The following is a 22921-nucleotide window of genomic DNA, read 5'->3' on the forward strand; positions in this document are numbered from 1 at the left end:
AACATTACCGTTCAAATTCTCGGGCCAAATTAGCACACACACACAATTACGCCTACATTCAAATAGGACGACGCGTTTACAGAGCCTGTAATCAAAGCTGGTAAACAAAATAAGAGTCATCTTTATTACACTAATGGTACATAGCTAAGTGTAGATGAAATGCATATAATGTCAATAACTACCAATCAGCGACATTAATCCGCTAATAACCTTCTTGTTGTACGTACTGGCCGCTGAGAGTTTGCGGTTCATATTTGATGAGAATATGACTTGGACAGGGATAGGTTTATGCCATACATTGAAGAACCAGTCAAATAATTCACGTATAATAATTTAATGCAGATTAAAAGATAACTAGTTAAAATGTTGTTATGAAATGACAGACTAACTCAACATAAGTAAATATATCATTGTTGTATAAATGTATTCCGCTATAATAAGTATTTTGTATATTTTATTATAAATTTGTATGGCAGTGCGAAGTCACGTTCAGGTATAGTCTGTCCGTTTTTCTAAGATCAAGTACGCCATTGTAAATGTATGGTAAACTTGATCTTAGAATTCGGACTGGTTATACAGCCTGCAAAATATACATGGGTACACGAATCGGGTCAAAAATCGCTTGAGAGAGAACCGACATATATGTGACGGTATAGGGTGGATTCGAATGATCAACATTTTCAGATAATGTGTGTATTTTTTAAATTAATTCAGTGGAAGTGTATCTACATATAGGAGACCGGGTATGATTATCTCACGAGTTATATCTCATGAATAGAACATATTCTAGATATCTTTCCAGGCATCCACTTAATTTCATGTCTCTCTAATTGGACAGCTTTTTCCATAGTTCTCTGTGAATAGCATCTTGTGGGAATCTGAATGGAAAGTAATGTAAAATGATAATATCAAATTTGATTATGAATTTGAAAGAATGAGGTAGTTTTTTTACAGCTCCGTCTCATGAAATAAAAAAGGAAAATACAAATCTGTAAGAAAGAATTCATTACCTACTACATTTATAATTATATAGAAAATACCTAAACCAAGCACAAGTTAATAAAATAGTCTACTTCATTTGGCATAACACCATCCCTATTATCCTTGCAATTTAAAAAGTCGTATGTTGTTATGAAAGTCGTATGCAGTTGTTACGTTTTAGCTTAGCACGGTAGTATTGAAAAGAAATCGTCATGTTTATTTCAAATTTTACTGAAGTTATCTGTTTACTACAAGTGAAAAGTGATTCCACTATCCTTGGTATGAACTAAAATAACTTCTGCACCACTTCACGACACATGAAGACATTTTTAATTACAAAAAAACGTTGTTTTTATAAATCAATTTAGCCATCCGTCACCGACTGTCATCTCGGACGAACTGAAGTTGCGAATCGAATAGTTTGTAAGCACCGCCTACAATAGAATAGTTTACGTTGGGTCATAACTGAGCGGACAGAATACTTCCATGTATATCAGTTCGCTGGGTGACTGTTACAAACAGAGCTTACAAAAGTATGACGGCAAAGCACCGAAACAATGACTGTTTTTAATCAAATATTTTCCCACTCTTTTTGCAGGCTAACAACAAATACCTAAACCAAGCACAAGTTAATAAAATAGTCTACTTCATTTGGCATAACACCATCCCTATTATCCTTGCAATTTAAAAAGTCGTATGTTGTTATGAAAGTCGTATGCAGTTGTTACGTTTTAGCTTAGCACGGTAGTATTGAAAACAAATCGTCATGTTTATTTCAAATTTTACTGAAGTTATCTGTTTACTACAAGTGAAAAGTGATTCCACTATCCTTGGTATGAACTAAAATAACTTCTGCACCACTTCACGACACATGAAGACATTTTTAATTACAAAAAAACGTTGTTTTTATAAATCAATTTAGCCATCCGTCACCGACTGTCATCTCGGACGAACTGAAGTTGCGAATCGAATAGTTTGTAAGCACCGCCTACAATAGAATAGTTTACGTTGGGTCATAACTGAGCGGACAGAATACTTCCATGTATATCAGTTCGCTGGTACTACCGTACAGAAAGGAAACTTCCTACAAAACCGAAGTTTGACAGCGGTTCAGGGTCGAATCATGCTGTCCCTTTCTAATATATGGCACTATCCCTTTCGGCTATCTAGGGTTGTCAAAATTCTAGTGATTATCTTATCTGTGGTCGTGCACGCAAAAGGAAGTCAAGTGGTGCCAACCCTAATAATTGCTCGGAGCAATGCTGAGCCGAGCGGAGCCGAGTTTGACCGAAGTCAGGAGCTTCGCACCCCTGCTCTCGCTTCAATGCCGACCTCGTCACTATTATATAACTGTTTCGACAGATAATTCTAGGTATTAGACCTAGTTTCAGTACTAGGAATTGCCGTTGAACATGAATTTAGATAGCAAAATTTGCAGTGCTGACGTCAAACTATTGGTCACGATAGTGACGAAACCAAATTGTCACATCTAATACTTTTAAACGAGCAAATCTTGTTTATATAGTTATATATTTCAGGGATCTCGGAAACGGCTCTATCGATTTCGTTGAAATTTGCTATATGGGAGTTTTCGGGGGCGAACAATCGATCTAGTTAACTAGTTACGTCTTATCTCTGGGAAAACGCGCATTTTTGGGTTTTTGTACGTTCGTTAACGTTTTTTGAATAAGCGGGTAATCTGTACTTATTTTTAAAAATATTCCAGGGTAGCATTTACCTACTTCTGCCGCGGGGCAAGTGCGAGTCGGACTCGCGCACGAAGGGTTCCGTACCATAATGCAAAAAAACGGTCACCCTCACCCATCCAAGTACTGACCCCGCCCGACGTTGCTTAACTTCGGTCAAAAATCACGTTTGCTGTATGGGAGCCCCACTTAAATCTTTATTTTATTCTGTTTTTAGTATTTGTTGTTATAGCGGCAATAGAAATACATCATCTGTGAAAATTTCAACTGTCACTATCACTATCACGGTTCGTGAGATACAGCCTGGTGACAGACGGACGGACGGACAGCAGAGTCTTAGTAATAGGGTCCCGTTTTACCCTTTGGGCACGGAACCCTAAAAATGTACTGCTTTTATGTTTACGTACTAAACATAATAAAATTGTGTACCCTAGGTATGTCATCGACTGCAACGTTATTTATGGAGCGACCAACTTCACAGCGATACGAGTTTGCCGGCCAAGAGATAAAAGAGCTACTTTGAACGCGTGTTCAATTTTGCAAAGCATACTGCCATAGACGTAAAACAGTAGATTCTGTAACTAAGTAAAAAGATGTCCGTCTAAACATAGCTTTTCATCGAGAACAGATGAACGCGAGGGAGTATCATTATGACAGCAATTCTCAAAAAGTTTGTACATACATTTCGATCACAACTTAGAGTTGTGTAAAAAATGGTAGGTATGCTGGCAAAATGAATGAAGCTGAACAACTTTCACCATATTTCGCAAAATTTCCCAGAAAGTTTCTAAGAAATATTCCTTTTTTGTTACCAGATTTCCTTACACATTTGGTAACAAAAAAGGTGCGCCTAGTTAGCTAGCATATTGGATTGATATGGATTATTGCTAGTAAATTAACTATAATTGAGGGCTAAGGACTACAGTTGGGTAGTTTTACGGTATCTATTCATAGTAAATCTGCGTATACATCGTTTGCGCGGGTTTTCGCTGGCACTTTGTAGAGTGATTGTGTGACATAGAACGAGTAAACAAGTTAGTTATTCTGATGAAGTTCGTCAAGTGTCAGAGTTCGTTTTAAATTGGCAAAGAAATTTAAATTGGGTCATAGTTAAATATATAGACCGACCGCTTAAATGAATCCTCGCGGCAGCGGGGAAGGTGCGGGCGGCAGGTGTACACCCGCCCGCACCTTCCCCGCCACCCTTAGTCGTCCTACCCCGTCGCCCCCGTACCGCGCAGGCGAGGACTCATTTAAGCGGTCGGTCTATAGTAAGAATAGAGTGCTCACTCCATACATAAGTTTTGATACCAAAACGACTATTATTTTCGCAGTCGACATCTAGCATCGAGTAGCGGAATTATCGGTACCGCAGTAAAAAATTTGGCTGTTTTTATACATTTTGGCTGGTCCATTTTCTATGGGAGGGTAAATTTTATTTTTGCGATTTCTAGGTTGGTCCCATGTTAAAAGTTGCAGTATAATACCAAAACCTCCCTGACAACGGAGCGTGCATGAACTGTAGACGGCAGCACAGATGCCGCCTATTCGCTATGTGCACGACTGGTGCTGCCCTCATTTTGTCGGAATTTGTACGTTAAATCTTATGGAGTAAAATGAGTTCAAGCGGCTGCCGCTAGTACTAATGTCGGACATTCCATAAGATTACCTGTGTTTGTGACGATCAGCGCCACCGACTTCGCACGTTCCCAATTATGTAATTGGCGCGAAGCATTATGACAAGTTCCCATTTTTAGATTTAAGCCACTAGATGGCAAAATTTTTAGATTTAAGCCCTACTATGCAAAATAGAGCCGTCGGTTAGAGTAGGAGGCAACACCTGCTTAGGAGCGTGAATTGTTTTCGCTTTCGATTCAGAGCGGCTACCGCGAAAACCGAAATTCGCAAATTGCGGGGATCTTTCTCTTTTACGCCAATGAAGGAGTAATTAGAGTGACAAAGAAATCCCCGCAATTTGCGAACTTCGATTTTAGCGGTTATAGCCCAGGTCACGAGATGGCTGACCCTCCAACACGCACGGTCTCTATACAAGTGTTTGTACCTATATAATAATATACTTAATAAAATCCCCAGACATGTTTGAGATGTTTTTCTTTGTACATAACGATCCTTATTGGGAGACACAATGAATCTTATTATTTTTTAATTTAGGAACTCCCAATAATGTAATTTCTGACGATTATGATGAGAAGATAAAGAAAAGTTTGACGAATGTAGCAAATTTATAGTGTAATTTTCATCTTGAAATAAAGAAATCTAAATCAGTAATAAGTTTTTGGCAAAAATTACATTTTTGGTATAAGCTTTTATTGCTGACTGTACTTTTCTTACGACAGACAACTAATACTCATCGAGACAATTCTAAAAACCTCTAACACAATTAGGTTATATTGTTTCATCAGCATCACTCCTATGGCCACCTCCTGTCTCCAGCATCAGATCAGCTCGATGGTACCATAATATTGTATTGTCATGCGATTTATAAATGCATGCAAAATTTCAACTCAATCGGAAACGGGGAAGTGGATCAAATTTAACTTGCAAGATTTGATTACAGACAGACAACGGTCAGGTGAAAGTAAATAAAAGCTTGTAAAATGCAGGGTACCTAGCTAGTAGCTACATTATCAGCAGGTACGAAAAGTTTTAACGAATAACGATTCCAATACAGAATGCAATTATAAAGTACGGTTTTTGAAAAGCGAATGCAGACAACGCAAACTAGGGTTCATTAGGGCTAAGCTTCCAGCGCACTTCGGAATTGTGTACGTGTGCAATTTAAACAAATCGCATTTTAGATTCAAACGGAATAGTTACTACTTATACGGCGCGATTCGGGAAATGAATTAGACATTCACTAGATATGAAATAGTAACGATATGTGACGTTCCACGGCAAAAGGTACCTTATGGCCGCAATAATATCGGAGCGGGTTTAATAATAGCGTTTAAGCGCCGATCGTCATAGGGTATACCTTTTTTATTAGAACGTCACATATCGTTTTACTATTTCATATCTAGTGAATGTTCTAATCCATTTCCCGAATCGCGCCGATAGAGTCTGTGCGGAAAGAGAAGAATCATTGGATAGAGATGCACCGGATATTCGGTTACTATCCGGTATTCGGCCTATCCGGCCATGATTTTATTATCCGGCCGGATACCGGATAGAAACCTACTATCCGGCCGGATACCGGATAGTAACATTGCTTGATTTCGGAGTAAATTATTGAATTTAAGAAACAGTCTTGATCATAATCGTACTTGTTTATTATTTTAAAACAATTTAAACATTACACTAACTTGCACGCGCACTCATTTCGAACCTAGAAATGTGTCCGCGCGAACGTTCACTAGGACACAGGTTAAACCTGCAGAATGCGCACCTGAAAAACCGAAATGTAGGTCTAAGTTCCGCTGGCCGAATATTTGGCGGCCGGATACCGGATATTCGGCCGATGGTCAGGCCGAATATCCGGTATCCGTTGCATCTCTAGTCATGGAATGTATGGGGCTCAATATTCTCCGACTGTTCTCTTTCCGCACAGACTCTAGTTTTCAGTTATATTAGTTCGGAGTTATGTAGGTACCCCTAATGTAAATTTCATTCGATAGAGTGACGTGACGTACCTACGTAAACTTATGAAGTAAAACTAAAAAAATGTGCAGACCTTATTTTTATTGTAATTTTATGCGGATTAGATAATTATATTGATTTATTTTTTGTAAAACACTGGGAAGCAAGCAAAATAATGTAACTGAGTGTTGCTACATTTCAATGTATAACTCGATTTAATTAAGTATCGATTTACATTTGATTATATTATTGTGATTGATTTTTGTTTATAAATATTACCTAAATAAAACCAACAATTTTATTACTTAAGGACTGGGAAGTTTCCACGCGCATTTATATTTAAACCTCTAAGATTATTTCGCTAAAGTTTAGTTTTTCAGTCGTTATCTGGAGCTCAACTAAACCCGACAAATTCCAGTTCAGGAGTTGTATTCAGCGAACATTTCAGTTCCAAGGAGCTCTGTTTCTTGTCAGGATTGTTAGCACTTCTTTGTAAAGAGGACGGACTCCGAACTTTCTGAAAAACAGATATTCTAATTAGGGCCACCTGCACCATTCCACTAACCCGGGGTTAACCGGTTAAGGTTAAGTTAACCTGGAGTTACCATGGTTACCAGTACAATTTGACACTGGGTTGACGGTTAAACCGCTTAACTCCGGGTTAGTGGGATGGTGCAAGCGGGCCTTAGGTACTAGTAGAGTTCTATAGTTTTTTTAGAGAAATAAGGTAACCAATCTGGATGTGTCTTTTAACAACACGTTTAAAAAATAATTCACGGTAAATATGTAACAATTATGAATCTAATACGATCATTTATATTCTTCTGCTTTCATAGTCGTAAGTAATAGAACAACTTACTGATTTTTAAAAAGCGTTTTTCAATTAAAAAACATGTCTAGATCGCTTACCTTCTTTCTAATGCTAAAAAAACGAACTAAAGTACTTACTCTGCAGTTGACATCCGAATGTCACCTTGAAGTGAACAAAGGATAATTCTATCAATACAATTGCAAAAGACTTCAGGTAAAGTAAATGTCCCAACTTAAGACGAAATTGGACGACCGCTCCGAAACCGCCTTTCCATACAAAAGTAGTCATCATTTTCTTATGTGGATATTAACATTATGTAACATATTTTGATACAGGTTGATGTAGGTAATAAAACATAATGTAACTCAATCAAGCCCGAAAAGTTTTATGAATAAGAGGGTAACTGTATAGACAAGGGATACGTCTACATTTTAAGCAGTAATTATTGTAGACGTACACATGTATGAGCTCAACAGTATCAAGGAAAAGCCCTTAATAAAGCAAGTAACACGACACGTGAACATTCCATCATTTTTTAATAACCCCGCATTAGGGGGCGCCATGACCCCTCTGAGTGGAAACCCCTGTTCGCGCGTTCGAAATATTACCGGATTAAAGGTACTTAAGAGAAACATATTCAGGGTTCCTTGGCTTGCTCCAGTTTTACCCTACAATAAGTAAAGTAATGTTTTAAAGGGTATACGGAAATATAAGTTACTTAGCTCATTTTTTAAGAGAATCATACATACCTATAGCAAAAAGAATAGATAGTATAGAGGGGTCCTGTCATAGTAAATGTTGTAGTCACTGTAAATTTACTGCCATCTATCGACATACGACTATAACTGAAAACAACACGTATAAAATTATCAAAAAAAAGAATATATATGGATAAATGATTTTATTATTTTTATATCATTTTGAACCATGTTCATTCATTGATATCTATGTGTTAAAATTGTTAAATATGAAACGGTGTCGTCACGCCATCTAGCCGAGAATAGGCTAAAGGTGTGTGCGCCATCTGTGCGAGAATGACTTTTTCTTGACTTCCGAGGCACGTTTTTTTCTTAGACTTTATTCATCTTATATGAAGTTACATATGTCTTTGCCGCGAATGAATCTATAGCGAATGTTTAGTATATTGTTTAGTTGCTTCATATTTTTCAATCATAAATTTATCCGGTAATTTACATAAGTATATATTTATATTCTTTATATTTCTGTTATGTTGCACATGTTAATTAAAAACAAAAATTTATGTCGGTGCTTGAGATAGTAGACTACTATTTTAGACGAATGATGGGTCACAGTAAAGGTAGTAGCAGTATCTTGACTTCAGAGGGCCTACCGCGAACCACGTTCGACGTGTTGCCTCTCTAATGGCTCCTCTACACGATGGGCCAGCGCCGGCCACTCCAAGGGACGCAGCCATGCGGTAAAATGAGATAGCAATATCACTTGCTCCCTGCAAGTGATATTGCTATCTCATTTTACCGCATGGCTGCGTCCCTTGCTAACGCATGCGTCCCTTGGAGTGGCTGGCGCTGGCCGTTTCGTGGAGGAGCCCTGGGTATTTAGAGTAGAGCTCTAGAGTAATATAAGTCTGCAACGATTTTGATAGCATACGCAGTGCAAGTGTTATTTATACGTCATAATTACATAGACGTTAATATCGTACTAATACGCTTAAATACTATCGTACTGGCCATATAAGATATAAATAAATAAAAATAAATCAGACAAAACGGAAAAGCACATTAGTAAAAATATTTAAATACCTGAGTCCATTTAACACATTGCTAAAACAATTAATAATATGTTAAATAGACTAAATTAAATATTGAATTTGTGGGACATGGATGTAGAACTACACTGTAGTAATGTGATACACCGGTACTTTTAAAATTTGACTAACAGCCATATTCGAACTGTAAGATACGTCAAATAATAGATATGGAAACGATATCTTAGATAAGATATGTCAATGTCAAACAAGTGTCAAAAGTGACGTTTTTGTTTGAAGAAACGTCGCTTTTAACACTTATTTGACACTGACATATCTAATCCATATCTTTTCTAGATCTATTAACTGACGTATCTTAAAGTTCGAATTGGGCCGTAAGAAAGAGTTAAAATACTGTAACTATGTACTGTGACTAAGGTCTCATATCGCGTCCGGAACCACCTGTTTACACAGCCTTTAAATCTCCGATATTAGGAACTTCTCCTAGATATCCTCAGGTTGAGCGCGATTTATTGCACAGAATATGTCAGAGTCGACTTACTGCTTTCATATGTCTTGTGCACACGGGTATTACAGTTTCAAAAATAAATTCCACGCGTTTATATTAAGAATCAGTTTATACAAAAAAAGAAACGTGAATGCAGTAGTGTAATAATCTTAATAGTACATGTCGCTAGGTCCTAAGCCGCTCTATAAAGGATAAGTTGGCAATATTCGCTGTCAACGGGCAAGTCTTGGTAGCTCAGTTGGTAGAGCGGCGGGCTGGTATCCCGGAGTTGTGAGTTCAAGTCTCGGCCGAGACACAGTTTTTCCACTCTTCCAGATTATGCCAAAATATCTATCAGTAATAGGCTAGAGATTTGACTTATTTAGTACATAATATAATGTTTTTTTTTTTTTTTATTATTATGAATGGGCTTACTCATGGCCACAGACTAGCCGAGGCGTAGACGTGGCCTACGATGGAGCGAGCTCGCCCAGAAGGTGCCTGTTCACTCTTGATTTGAAGGTTGCCGGGTTATAAGAACACGGAAATATAGACGCCGGCAAGGAATTCCATTCCTTGGCAGTGCGCATAAGGAAAGTAGAAGCAAAGCGCTTCGTGCGAATTGGTGGAATATCTACCAAGTAAGGATGGAAACCGGCCGTGCGTCTAAAAGTCCGATGGTAGAATGGGGACGGTGGAATAAGCTCGTGTAGCTCTTGGGCACACTCCCCGAAGTGCAACCTGTAGAATACCGACAGGCTGGCGACTTTCCGCCGATGGGCCAAAGACTGAAGCTTAGCCGTTAGCTTCTTGTCGCCAATCATCCTCCTGGCTCTGCGCTCCACTGAGTCCAAAGCGGCGAGTTGGTATTTAGCTGAGCCATCCCACAGGTGGCTGCAATACTCCATACACGACCGGACTTGAGCTTTGTAAAGTGTTAGAAGCTGTCCAGGTGTGAAGTATCGCTTCACCTTATTTGGGACGCCCAGCTTTCTGGCCGCAGTTTGTGCTTTAGACTCAATGAAGCTGCCGAAGCTGAGGACTGAACTCAGCTCCATGCCGAGGAGTTCCAGGCTGTCGGCAATAGGTACAGATGCACCCCGGAAAGAAGGAGTCAGGTCGAATGGACTCCGTTTTGCGGAAAAATGTCCAAGAATGTCCAAGTTAAAGAAAGTATAAAAACTGATAACAAAAAAAAAAATTATAGACAAACGTAGTTTAGTTTAAGAAGCGTCAAAAACTCAAACAAAATCTTATACACGCATCCACGTATCCCTACACAGCTTCCAAATCACTATAAAATTATAGTGAACGCCCCGAAAAAGCCACATTGTCTATCCTGCAATACACGCAAAAATATACCTTGCTCATCATTACCAAAGTTCAAAATTAACTGGCAAAATACCGCGCCAACAGGCAAACACGGTTGCAGCTAGTATGAGAGCAAATCTTAATAAGGTATGAAAATGCCTCGTAAAGTACCGTTACCAAAAAAGGTTGAGCTAACAAATTCATAAAAGTGGATAGTTATTCCTCGTGAGGTAGCGTCGGCAGAACAGTCCTTATTTTATGTTAGACGCCGACGCTACGGAGTTTATCATACTTTAGCCCGAATATGGGGCTTTGTGAGCAGGGCTAGCATGAGTGTTGAGAATGTTGAGATTGCTTAAGAGCCAACAGGAGTGGTCATTTCTCCATACAAACGTACTCGACTGTTTCCTCCGTGGGTTTTGATGTTAGAGCAATTATTTTTTCAACACAGATTAATATTGTCTATATCTGTGTCGGACCGTTTTCACTTTTTTGGTATTTTTGTTTTTTAAGGCGCTAGAGCCCTTCAAAAATGGCCAAAATGGCCTCATTGACTATGCCGCAATGAGAGGCGTAGTATTCAAAACTGATATCAATTCGCCAAAAAAGCAAAACGGTCCGACACAGATAATTTCATAATCATTTAGATTTCCAAATTTGGTTACGATTGGTTAAGTTTTGGAGGAGGAAACAGTCGAGTACGAAACCTCGATTTGTGAGATTTTTACCCAGGATTATTCGCCTTGTCCTTATCGCACTAGTTTTAGGAGCTGCTTCCGTTAGCGAGACGTTAATATTTACCTAAAATATTTAAAACTCAGCTCCTGTTTCGTCTTAGTTAAGATGTGATATAAGTTATGTTTGGCAATAACATGGCGCCTATTTCACCACACTGAAAATTTATAACCTGCCAATGACATTTCTTCGTCATACCATCAGGCCCCTTTTTCACCACGGTGACAGGTGCTAGAATTGCCGACATCACTGTTACTGACGTCACAGGCCTCCATAGACTACGGTAACCGCTTTCCATCGGACGGGCGGTGTGCTTGTTTCATCAAAAAACTCCATTATGTTATGGAAGAAGAAGAAATAAGTACTTACCTACTTATTTTGCGAAGCTAATGACAATTGTCACATGAAACACGACAATTGTCACGAAGTTCCGACACTGCAGAATTCATTTCCTGTCAAGAAAGTTTTTTTGAATCTTGTGAAATTACAAGAGACAAATACCTGTTTTTTGCCGATATACCTAATACTATGATGGTAGCAAACAGGAATACGACCCGCCCGGTGGTAAGCGGTAACCGTAACCCATGGATGTGATGAACTGTGACGTCAGCAACAGTGACATTTTATAATTGTCGCACCTGTCACCGAGGTGAAATACGAGTATATAGGGGCCAGATCAGCAGCTTACCATCAGGCGATCCATCTGCACGTTTGCCTCCTTTATGATATAAAAAAAATCTCAGTGTGACGGGTGCAATTTGGTTTACCGTTTAAAAATTGCGACGACAAGTGAAACTAAAAGTGGATGTCGATGAAATTACCTATGATGTAAGGCCGTTATGAAATTATAAATATTATTATTGTTTTGGAACAAAACAATGAATTGAATTGAGTCAATGCCAATGTCGGATACCTATGTATTTACAGGTGCAATCCGAATAAATGAAACAGTTATTATCTTAACTTATACCTACATATTTTTCAAACAATTCACGGCGAATTCTAGAACATCAGTCTAGAAAACGCTTGGAGAATATTCCTAATTACTAGAGATGCACCGGATATTCGGTTACTATCCGGTATCCGGCCTATCCGGCTATTATTTTACTATTCGGCCGGATACCGGATAGTGACCTACTATCCGGTCGGATACCGGATAGTAACATTGCTTGATTTCGGAGTAAACAAATTGGATTTAAGAGCGCTCTTACAAGAAAAGTCGAAATAATGCAAAATTGATGATACTAGTCGACGAAATTCAGGACTTTGTGCTCCTTATTAGAAACAATGAGTACTTGTTCCAGTAAAAGCGTCTTCTTATCTTTTTAAATATCGTTGTAAATATTAGAAAAAGGACTTATTAAATAAGTAATGAATTTTTTTCTGATGGTCGTTTCCGAAAAACCGCGTGAAGCACTGAACGGCAAGCTTTTATTTGGAAATGTTGAGAAGTTTTCTCTGCTAAACCTGGCTATTTTGTATTACTAATACCCTGTACTTTAAGCATATCAAACGATATTTTTCCTACATACCTTTGAGAAAGAGAAAATCAAAGTAAAACGAACTCAATTTTCTCTCCGAAACAAGTGTCAATTTCTACGAAAATCTACTTAATATCGAAGTCATTTTCATACTCAAGCAATCTGCAACGTTTGCTTATACTGTTGGTATACATTAGTGTTTATGAAATTCTACTATAATTTTTTGGCAATTTTTTGAAAACTACTCTATATTACCGATGACGCGCGCTCACCAGCTCAGTGCCGCGGCAGAGCTTGTACAGGCAGGACGTGTGTCGGTCGGCTCCGCACATTTTCAACGGCGACGACGAGGTTTTTTATCATTGTGTGCGGCGGGCGCCGTGTAAAACGCTATACTGTGTGCGTGTAAACCGCAACGAGAGACTTTGATCCTAGCACTGTTTTTATAGTATTATAATTTATAATGGTACAGTTTAATAAACTACCGGACAGGATTAAAAATATTTGAAACGACCTGACATTCTATATATGGTGGGTCTGATGATGGAGCCGGAAGGTGGTCACCAGTACCAATCAACCATGCAACTAAACCACTTCGTGTTTAGGCTCGTTTTATTCGTCTCAACAAGATCTTTGACACAAGATAGTACTCAGGGTCTGATGATGGAGCCGGAATGTGGTCACCGGTACTAATCAACCATGCAACTAAACCAATTCGTGTTTGGGCTCGTTTGATTCGTCTCAACAAGATCTTTGACACAAGATAGTACTCAGGGTCTGATGATGGAGCTGGAAGGTGGTCACCGGTACCAATCAACCATGCAACTAAACCACTTCGTGTTTAGGCTCGTTTTATTCGTCTCAACAAGATCTTTGACACAAGATAGTACTCAGGGTCTGATGATGGAGCCGGAAGGTGGTCACCGGTACCAATCAACCATGCAACTAAACCACTTCGTGTTTAGGCTCGTTTTATTCGTCTTAACAAGATCTTTGACCCAAGATAGTACTCAGGGTCTGATGATGGAGCCGGAATTTGGTCACCGGTACTAATCAACCATGCAACTAAACCATTTCGTGTTTGGGCTCGTTTGATTCGTCTCAACAAGATCTTTGACACAAGATAGTACTCAGGGTCTGATGATGGAGCCGGAAGGTGGTCACCGGTACCAATCAACCATGCAACAAAACCACTTCGTGTTTGGGCTCGTTTGATTCGTCTCAACAAGATCTTTGACACAAGATAGTACTCAGGGTCTGATGATGGAGCCGGAATGTGGTCACCGGTACTAATCAACCATGCAACTAAACCAATTCGTGTTTGGGCTCGTTTGATTCGTCTCAACAAGATCTTTGACACAAGATAGTACTCAGGGTCTGATGATGGAGCCGGAAGGTGGTCACCGGTACCAATCAACCATGCAACTAAACCACTTCGTGTTTAGGCTCGTTTTATTCGTCTTAACAAGATCTTTGACACAAGATAGTACTCAGGGTCTGATGATGGAGCCGGAATTTGGTCACCGGTACTAATCAACCATGCAACTAAACCATTTCGTGTTTGGGCTCGTTTGATTCGTCTCAACAAGATCTTTGACACAAGATAATACTCAGGGTCTGATGATGGAGCCGGAAGGTGGTCACCGGTACCAATCAACCATGCAACAAAACCACTTCGTGTTTGGGCTCGTTTGATTCGTCTCAACAAGATCTTTGACACAAGATAGTACTCAGGGTCTGATGCTGGAGCCGGAAGGTGGTCACCGGTACCAATCAACCATGCAACTAAACCACTTCGTGTTTAGGCTCGTTTTATTCGTCTCAACAAGATCTTTGACACAAGATAGTACTCAGGGTCTGATGATGGAGCCGGAAGGTGGTCACCGGTACCAATCAACCGTGCAATGAAACCACTTCGTGTTTAGGCTCGTTTTATTCGTCTCAACAAGATCTTTGACACAAGATAGTACTCAGGGTCTGATGATGGAGCCGGAAGGTGGTCACCGGTACCAATCAACCATACAACTAAACCACTTCGTGTTTGGGCTCGTTTGATTAGTCTCAACAAGATCTTTGACACTGAAGATACACAAGGTTTGATTATGGAACTGAAAGGTGGCCATGGGTACCAGTCTATCATGTAACTGAACTACTTCGTGTTTAGGCACGTTTTATTCATCTCAACAAGATCTTTGACACAAGAAAGTACTCAGGATCTGATGATGGAGCTCGAAGGTGGCGACGGGTACCTGTCTATCACATAACTGAACCACTTCGTGTTTGGGCTCCGTGTTTGGGCTTCGTGTTTGGTTTATCACCTAGTGTCAAAGATCTTGTTGAGACGAATCAAACGAGCCTAAACACGAAGTGGTTTAGTTGCATGGTTGATTGGTACCGGTGACCACCTTCCAGCTCCATCATCAGACTCTGAGTATCACCTAGTGTCAAAGATCTTGTTGAGACTAATCAAACGAGCCTAAACATGAAGTGGTTTAGTTGCATGGTTGATTGGTACCGGTGACCACCTTCCGGCTCCATCATCAGACTCTGAGTATCACCTAGTGTCAAAGATCTTGTTGAGACTAGTCAAACGAGCCTAAACATGAAGTGGTTTAGTTGCATGGTTGATTGGTACCGGTAACCAACTTCCAGCTCCATCATCAGACTCTGAGTATCACCTATATAGTGTCAAAGATCTTGTTGAGATGAATAAAACGAGCCTAAACACGATGTGGTTTAGTTGTATGGTTGATTGGTAATGGTGACCACCTTCCAGCTCCATCATCAGACCCTGAGTACTGTCTTGTGTCAAAGATCTTGTTGAGACGAATCAAACGAGCCCAAACACGAAATTGTTTAGTTACATGAGAGACTGGTACCCGTGACCACCTTCCAGCTCCATCATCAGACCCTGTGTATCTTCAGTGTCAAAGATCTTGTTTAGACGAATCAAACGAGCCCAAACACGAAGTGGTTTAGTTACATGATAGACTGGTACCCGTGGCCACCTTCCAGCTCCATCATCAGACCCTGTGTATCTTCAGTTTCTTGTAACTTGTTTCTTGTAAATAAGCGAGTACCTATAATTTCTTTCGAGTAATATACGTTCATAAGTACGAGTATGGGGCTATTCATAAATTACGTCGTTTCAAATGGGAGGAGGGGGGGAGGGGGTCATGGACATCGGATGATGGTAGCATGACGTAGGAGGAAACAGAGTCATCCGAAGCATGATTTTTGGATGATTTGAGGGATGGGGGGGTCAAAAATAGACGACGTAATTTATGAACAGCCCCTATGTACATTTGCACTGCATTTAGTATTTTCGTACTTACCAAATAACAGTTTTAGGACTTTATAAGTTAAGTACAGTTAGTGTTGTTATGGTTGATTTCAATATGCTTCGCGAAGGATCAAGAATGTTTAATCCATCATTGTAGTGCGAGTGTGGTAGAAGGGATCGGAATACTGAGCTCGCACGGCCTGCCGCAGCGCGTAAAATACCTAAACTCGCTCAACCCCGAAATGTAATAGCACTCTTAAGAAACAGACACGGTCTTCTTCTTCCTCGCGTTATCCCGGCATTTTTGCCACGGCTCACATAGGAGCCTGGGGTCCGCTTGACAACTAATCCCATGATTTGACGTAGGCACTAGTTTTTACGAAAGCGACTGCCATCTGACCTTCCAACCCAGAGGGGAAACTAGGCCTTATTGGGATTAGTCCGGTTTCCTCACGATGTTTTCCTTCACCGAAAAGCGACTAGTAAATATCAAATGATATTTCGTACATAAGTTCCGAAAAACTCATTGGTACGAGCCGGGGTTTGAACCCGCGACCTCCGGATTGCAAGTCGCACGCTCTTACCGCTAGGCCACCAGCGCTTTTTCACAACAACAAAAACACAAAACAAAGAAACAGACACGGTATGACCGTAATTGTTTATTAATTATAAAACAATTTAATCATTCCACTGACTTGCACGCGCACTCGTTTCGAACCTAGAAATGAGTCCGCGCGAACGTTCACTAGGAAACAGGTCAAACCTCCAGAAAGTGCACATGGAAAACCGAAATGTAGGTATAGTTTGCTGGCGAATATGCGGCGGCCGGATACCGGATATACGGCCGATGGTCAGGCCGAATATCCGGTATCCGGTATCCGGCCAAACAACTATCCGTTGCATCTCTACTAATTACTCTCTTTCAATAAACTAATTACAACTTCAATATAAGCATTGAATAGACCTTTTCATCGAGCGGCTAGTTGGAAAACTAATTGGATGAAATACATGAAAGTAGACCCCAGACCGCCGAACAGACGAGGTCATGTGTTAGGTCATTTAATAAGACCTAGAAGTATCTAAAGGTGAATATTTCGTGTAGTTTATACTACTTATATGTGTTTTAGACGTAGCCGTAGACGAACTAAAGTCACCGACATAGCCCACCGGATTAGCAAGCTGAAGTGGCAATGGGCAGGCCACATTGCGCGCAGAGAAGATGGCCGATGGGGTCGAAAAGTGCTCGAGTGGAGACCACGGACTAGCTAGCGCAGCGTAGAACGTCCACCCACAAGATGGACAGACGACCTTGTTAAGGTCGCCGGATGACGCTGGATGCGGGTCGCTTCCAACCGGCACGTATGGAGGTCCAAACGGGAGGCCTATGTTCAGCAGTGGACGTCTTATGGCTGAGATGATGATGATGATGATGATGATATGTTTTACTAGATTGTTTAGTTTACCACACTTTTTTTCTAGAAAAGCCGGGGAGTTCCTTCCTTCCATGTGAATTTTACGTTAAACTTCCATTAATTCTTGTAAAATTTTCCTACTTAGAACTTTACCGACAATTTTCGTAATCGGCGTATATGTAAATCGTTCATATTATTCTTCTAAGGGCTGATTTAGACGACGCGCGAACACGTATGCGATTTTAGTTACATTGAGGACTATATTGGCTACATCCAATTCAGCCGACCAATCAAATACCGTAATGTAATGAAACTCGAATGCGAGTTCTCGCACCGTCTAAATAAGCCTTAAGTCCGTCTTAAATTTAAATTACGTGGACAGCTAATCAATTATCTAGGAACCTAGAGGGAAGTTACAGGACTAAATGAACCGTCCGTAAGTAGGTAAAAAATGTGGTGATGGTACTTAGGTGGTATTAAGATAACCATGGTGACCATGCTAACCCTGTTGTGGGAGGTTTGCCAAGAACCCGGCTTGGGGACCGTCTGTTATTGAACACTAGGAAACATCGAGGCTGATTTAAAATTGACGTGCTTTGAACTTTGCCTACGTATATAGATCGTCAAGTCAATTTTGAGAATTTCAATAAATAGGCCAATTCGAGTTTTTGTTTCCCGATCTGGTTCCGATATGATACTGTGTCAGTGTCATATCATATCGTTTCAGCCGGTGTATTATGGATGGCTTTATCCACGTTTATCCACGTGATAAAATAACTGTCATTTTCGAACACCGCGGGATAGAAAGTGACGGATACCTACCGTTTTATCGCGCTGTAACTTACCACCATCATATCCGTGCTGGAGAAAGAAATGTCACTTTTGCTGACAGATCAGTACTGTCCGATATGAAAGTAACAGATCGAATGACTAAAACTCGAATTGGCCTGTTAATGTATAATGGCTTCTCTACACGATGGGCCAACGCCGGCCACTCCAAGAGACGCAGCCATGCGGTAGAATGAGATAGCAATATCACTTGCTCCCTCTAAGGCGGTCGTCACACTGCTCCGCATCTCGCAGCGACGTCCGTTGATGCGTTTTTTAACTTTGTATGTAGAATCTTGATATTGTATAGAAAAAACGCATGGTACGACACACTGGCTCCGAGTCGACGCGCGGAGGAGCGTGACGCACGACGACTCGCGCGCTCGGACGGAGACGCGGTGCGTGCCGCAGGGTATCACACCGAGCTCCGCAGTGCCGTACGGAGTTTAGTGCAAGAAGGCGCAATGGATATCGACGTCGATAAGTTTATTTTTGAAATTGAAAGCCGTCCAGCAATTTGGAATATTAAATGCGACGAATATTTTGCTTAGCAAATAATCAAATGACGAGGTTGACATACGGGTGCAAAAAAAAAAATATTCGTGTTGCCTTAAATCTTGGTAATATCTAGTAAAAGACCCATTTATAGGTCTGGTATGTAAATAGGGATGTACCCATGCAGTGTCTTCTGCGTTTTATGACTGGATTGTACAAAAAACAAATTGAAAGTATCACCGCAGCGTTCTGAATAAGTTCCGTTTCCATTTTATCGACAAATAGGAACTGTTTTCACCTCAACGTTTGAATGTGAAATGAACGCGAGACCGAAGTAACGAGGTAGCGCGGGACGTCGCGCATCGCAGCTCCGGACGGAGATGCGGAGAAAACTCGGACGTTGGTGCGTTGTCTCCGCATGCGAGTCCGCTGCTCCGCGTCTCGCAACGAGACGCGGCGGCAGTGTGACAATCGCCTAACGCATAAATGCGTCCCTTGGAGTGGCCGGCGTTGGCCTATCGTGTAGAGGAGCCATAAAAATGGGCTCCGAAGCCAAATAAAAGCAAAACGTTACCTACTCGTAAAGAAAACTTGTGTGTTCGTCAGAACAGTACAGTTTTCCCTCTTGTGGGCAATAGTTAGCACCTTGTGGGCCTGTAGGTAATAATGAATAATTATTTTATCATACTTATTGCCGCCCTTAACTTTTGGATGTTAAAAGGAAGTTTTGTGTTTGGCCCAAATAAATTCGTAACTCTTTTGGGCAAAAGCAATGAATATTGCAGATGTTTAAAATGCTGTGCTGTGTCTTCGAAGCAAAGTGCACGAAACTGCCGTTTGCCCTCAATAAAGTAAATCCCAGAAAAAAGAACAACAGGCGAAAGCAAAAAGCGAGAAACTTCTCAGAAAGGACGCTCTGAGGTTTTCAAGTTTTCATCATTCGCAGTTTATTCTGTGAAAAAATAAGTAGTGTATTTATTTAATCGGGAACATGAAGTAATACGTGTCAATACAATTTAACGATTACTTACTGCTAAATAAATATTGTATCGTGAAAAACAGCCTCCCGCCGTTTTTTTATTATTAAAATAACGGCTTTAAGCCAAATGCTGTAAGCCGTACAGCTACTATATGTACATAAATATACCGCGATAGCAGTAATGTCGCAACAGTAAAGGATAGAATAGAATAGATTAGAATAGAAAAACATTTATTTATGACAAACAAACACAAATGACAAAAACATGGATGACAAAGGATGACTCACGCTTCACGCTAGACCGGGCTGTGTCCGGGCCGAGGCGTCCGACATGTCTATGACGGCCGATCGGTGATCATGTGGTGCTTTCCATAGAAAACGAAGAACCGGAAGCTCCGGCCCGGCCCCGTCCCGGTCATCTTTAAAGTGACATTCCATTTCCAACTGCAGCTGCAATACTGTTCATTTTCTATGGAAATTGACAATGACAGCGACGCGTTTCCACAGTAAAATGAACAGTATTGCAGCTGCAGTTGGAAATGGAATGTCACTCTTAAGTTGTCAAAACTGTACGTAACAGCGTTTTGATGATGTAATTACTCATTAGTTATTTTCAAAAGTCAACTACATATCTACATTTTTATGTAGAATATACGTACTTGTATATTAACACACACACATATTGCATAAACAGTATTTATGCAGTCCCAAAAAATCGTCAATTACATACCTTACTAGCGCACAGTGGGCACCCTGCCAATATATCCCGACATAATAAATGCCCGGCAAAATTAACGCGTTATTTTGACTGGACCATCTGGCGTATTGTGCCGATGAACTTTTAATATTGGAATGGAATTTACCTGGAACACAAAAGTTTATATTACACAGGAGAATTTCCAATTTTAACTACAGGTCAATAACAGGTAGGAAAATTACCAATTGATATACACAGGTAACAAAGTTTGATGCAGAAAAACCTTTAAGGTGACATTCTCATGACGATGCAGCATTCTAAAGATAGATAGATAAGATAAGATAAAATATATTTATTCGTGACTATCACAAAACATGTACGAACATGTACTGACAACAACAGTAAGAAAAGAAGAAATCATTAAGTGTGCACCTCGAAATGGACCTAACTCAGCATAGTGCTAGCTATAAAGCCAGCGCTGGTCTTCCGTAGAGTTCATTCGGTGATGCCACGACAGATAACACAAAAAGATACATATTAAAACATCAGACATAGTCGCCATCCGAATGTATCATTAAAGTTGCTGCTGTCGTTATCCGAATATTGCCTTAATTCCTTTTACAGAATTGAACGCAACGGTTTCAATGAATCCAAAATGGCGGCCGTTAACAGCCAACAACATTACACGAGACCAACAGCGATATTTACTGACCCGGTACACAATTAGTCCGGCGGTTAATGGGATGCCTAATGATTTCCCCTTTGGCGCCATTCATTTATTACGTAAGATTTTATTTGCCAGGTTTTTACCTCCTCCCTCTATATGTAAGAAAAATAGGACATGTTTCCGCCTTCACCTTAAAAGGGCCCCCCCACATCTGGCGTCTTTCGAGCGTCGGTGTCTACAATTCTATGGCCGACGTCGACGCAACGTCGACGCAGCGTCGACGCAACTGCGCAGCGACGTCATTTTCCATAGCGCTGACCAGACGCCGACAGACGCCGACGCTCGAAAGACGCTAGATGTGGGGGGGCCCTAAATCGTCTTACATAATGAATGGCATAAATGTATTTTACTTTTCGAATGGCTTTTATAGATTGAAACTATTATGTGTCACTCACTTATCACCTTTCTCCAGCTCAAGCACACCTATTGCTGGATAAAGCTAGGCCTTGTTAAAACGGAGCCTTTTTAGGGTTCCGTACCCAAAGGGTAAAACGGGACCCTATTACTAAGACTACGCTGTCCGTCCGTCCGTCCGTCCGTCCGTGTGTCTGTCAGCAGGCTGTATCTCACGAACAGTTGAAATTTTCACAGATGATGTATTTCTGTTGCCGCTATAACAACAAATACTAAAAACAGAATAAAATAAAGATTTAAATGGGGCTCCCATACAAAAAACGTGATTTTTGACCAAAGTTAAGCAACGTCGGGAGTGGTCAGCACTTGGATGGGTGACCGTTTTTTTTTTTTTGCTTTTTTTTTGCGTTATGGTACGGAACCCTTCGTGCGCGAGTCCGACTCGCACTTGCCCGGTTTTTTTGATGAGCCTATGAGTCAATTTAAAACAAACTACAATTTTAACAAGGCCATTATAACTTCCAGCCAACCAGCCTTTTTAAAAACAGAGCCCACAATAAATAGAAAAGAAAACCCCTTTCAAACGCTTTCACTTACGTCGAGACAATTCTGCTGCACCATATTTTTCAAAACGTCTTATCTCTATAAGAATCTCACAATAACTTATGACGTTTTTTGGGTAGGTGAGGCAAATACGAGGAGATTTTCAATTGCTCTAATTGAGGAAGCTGCCACGTTGATTCAGCTCAAAAATACTCATTAAAATGGCGCTGTAAAGTTAATTTAATTGAATGGGCAGTATAGTCAATAAAATGTGTACCTATAAAAATTAAAATGGGTATTGTTTTTAACTTTATGCCGTATTTCAGTTTTGCAGAATGCCGAAAAACGGATTGAATTTATTTCAGTTCCATGATTACATCAGACATCAACTTAAATGGATTAATTTTAAATTTTCTTGGCAACAAGGTTGAACAAAATTTGCTACCCTACGTATTAAACCGTTGCTTTTTTGTCCCCTTTACATAAATATATTTACCAGTGTCCAAAATTTTCCAAAAGAGTGTCTGGCCATATACTATTATTCTCATAAATTTTTCACATAATCTATGCCGATATGATGATAGGGTAGAAACAGGGTAGAAACCTATCTCGTCAAGGGTCGTAGGTTCAGGACAAAGCACTACCAGTCGTTGTGGAGATACTTCGGGATACCTGTGTTCAGAGCGCACTATACTGGACGTCTAATAGGTATTCTAAGTAAAATTTTGGGATACTTATTACTTTTCT

At 40.3% G+C, this 22921-nt stretch overlaps 1 protein-coding gene, 1 long non-coding RNA gene and 1 other non-coding gene across 4 annotated transcripts in view; 2 read left to right on the top strand and 1 right to left on the bottom strand.

Annotated features, from left to right (window-relative positions):
* Window positions 1-22921, top strand: part of LOC134673004 (uncharacterized) — a 503466-nt gene that overhangs the window by 229463 nt on the left and 251082 nt on the right. The window lies entirely within an intron of this gene.
* LOC134672975 (uncharacterized) overlaps window positions 1-22921 on the bottom strand; it is a 234413-nt gene that overhangs the window by 107309 nt on the left and 104183 nt on the right. The gene's annotated exons all lie outside the window — the stretch shown is intronic.
* On the top strand, window positions 9574-9645 carry Trnat-ggu (transfer RNA threonine (anticodon GGU)). Its single transcript has one exon. It is a non-coding gene; the product is annotated as a tRNA-Thr (tRNA).

Source organism: Cydia fagiglandana, chromosome 17, assembly GCF_963556715.1.
Source record: "Cydia fagiglandana chromosome 17, ilCydFagi1.1, whole genome shotgun sequence".
NCBI classification, from domain to species: Eukaryota; Metazoa; Arthropoda; class Insecta; order Lepidoptera; family Tortricidae; genus Cydia; species Cydia fagiglandana.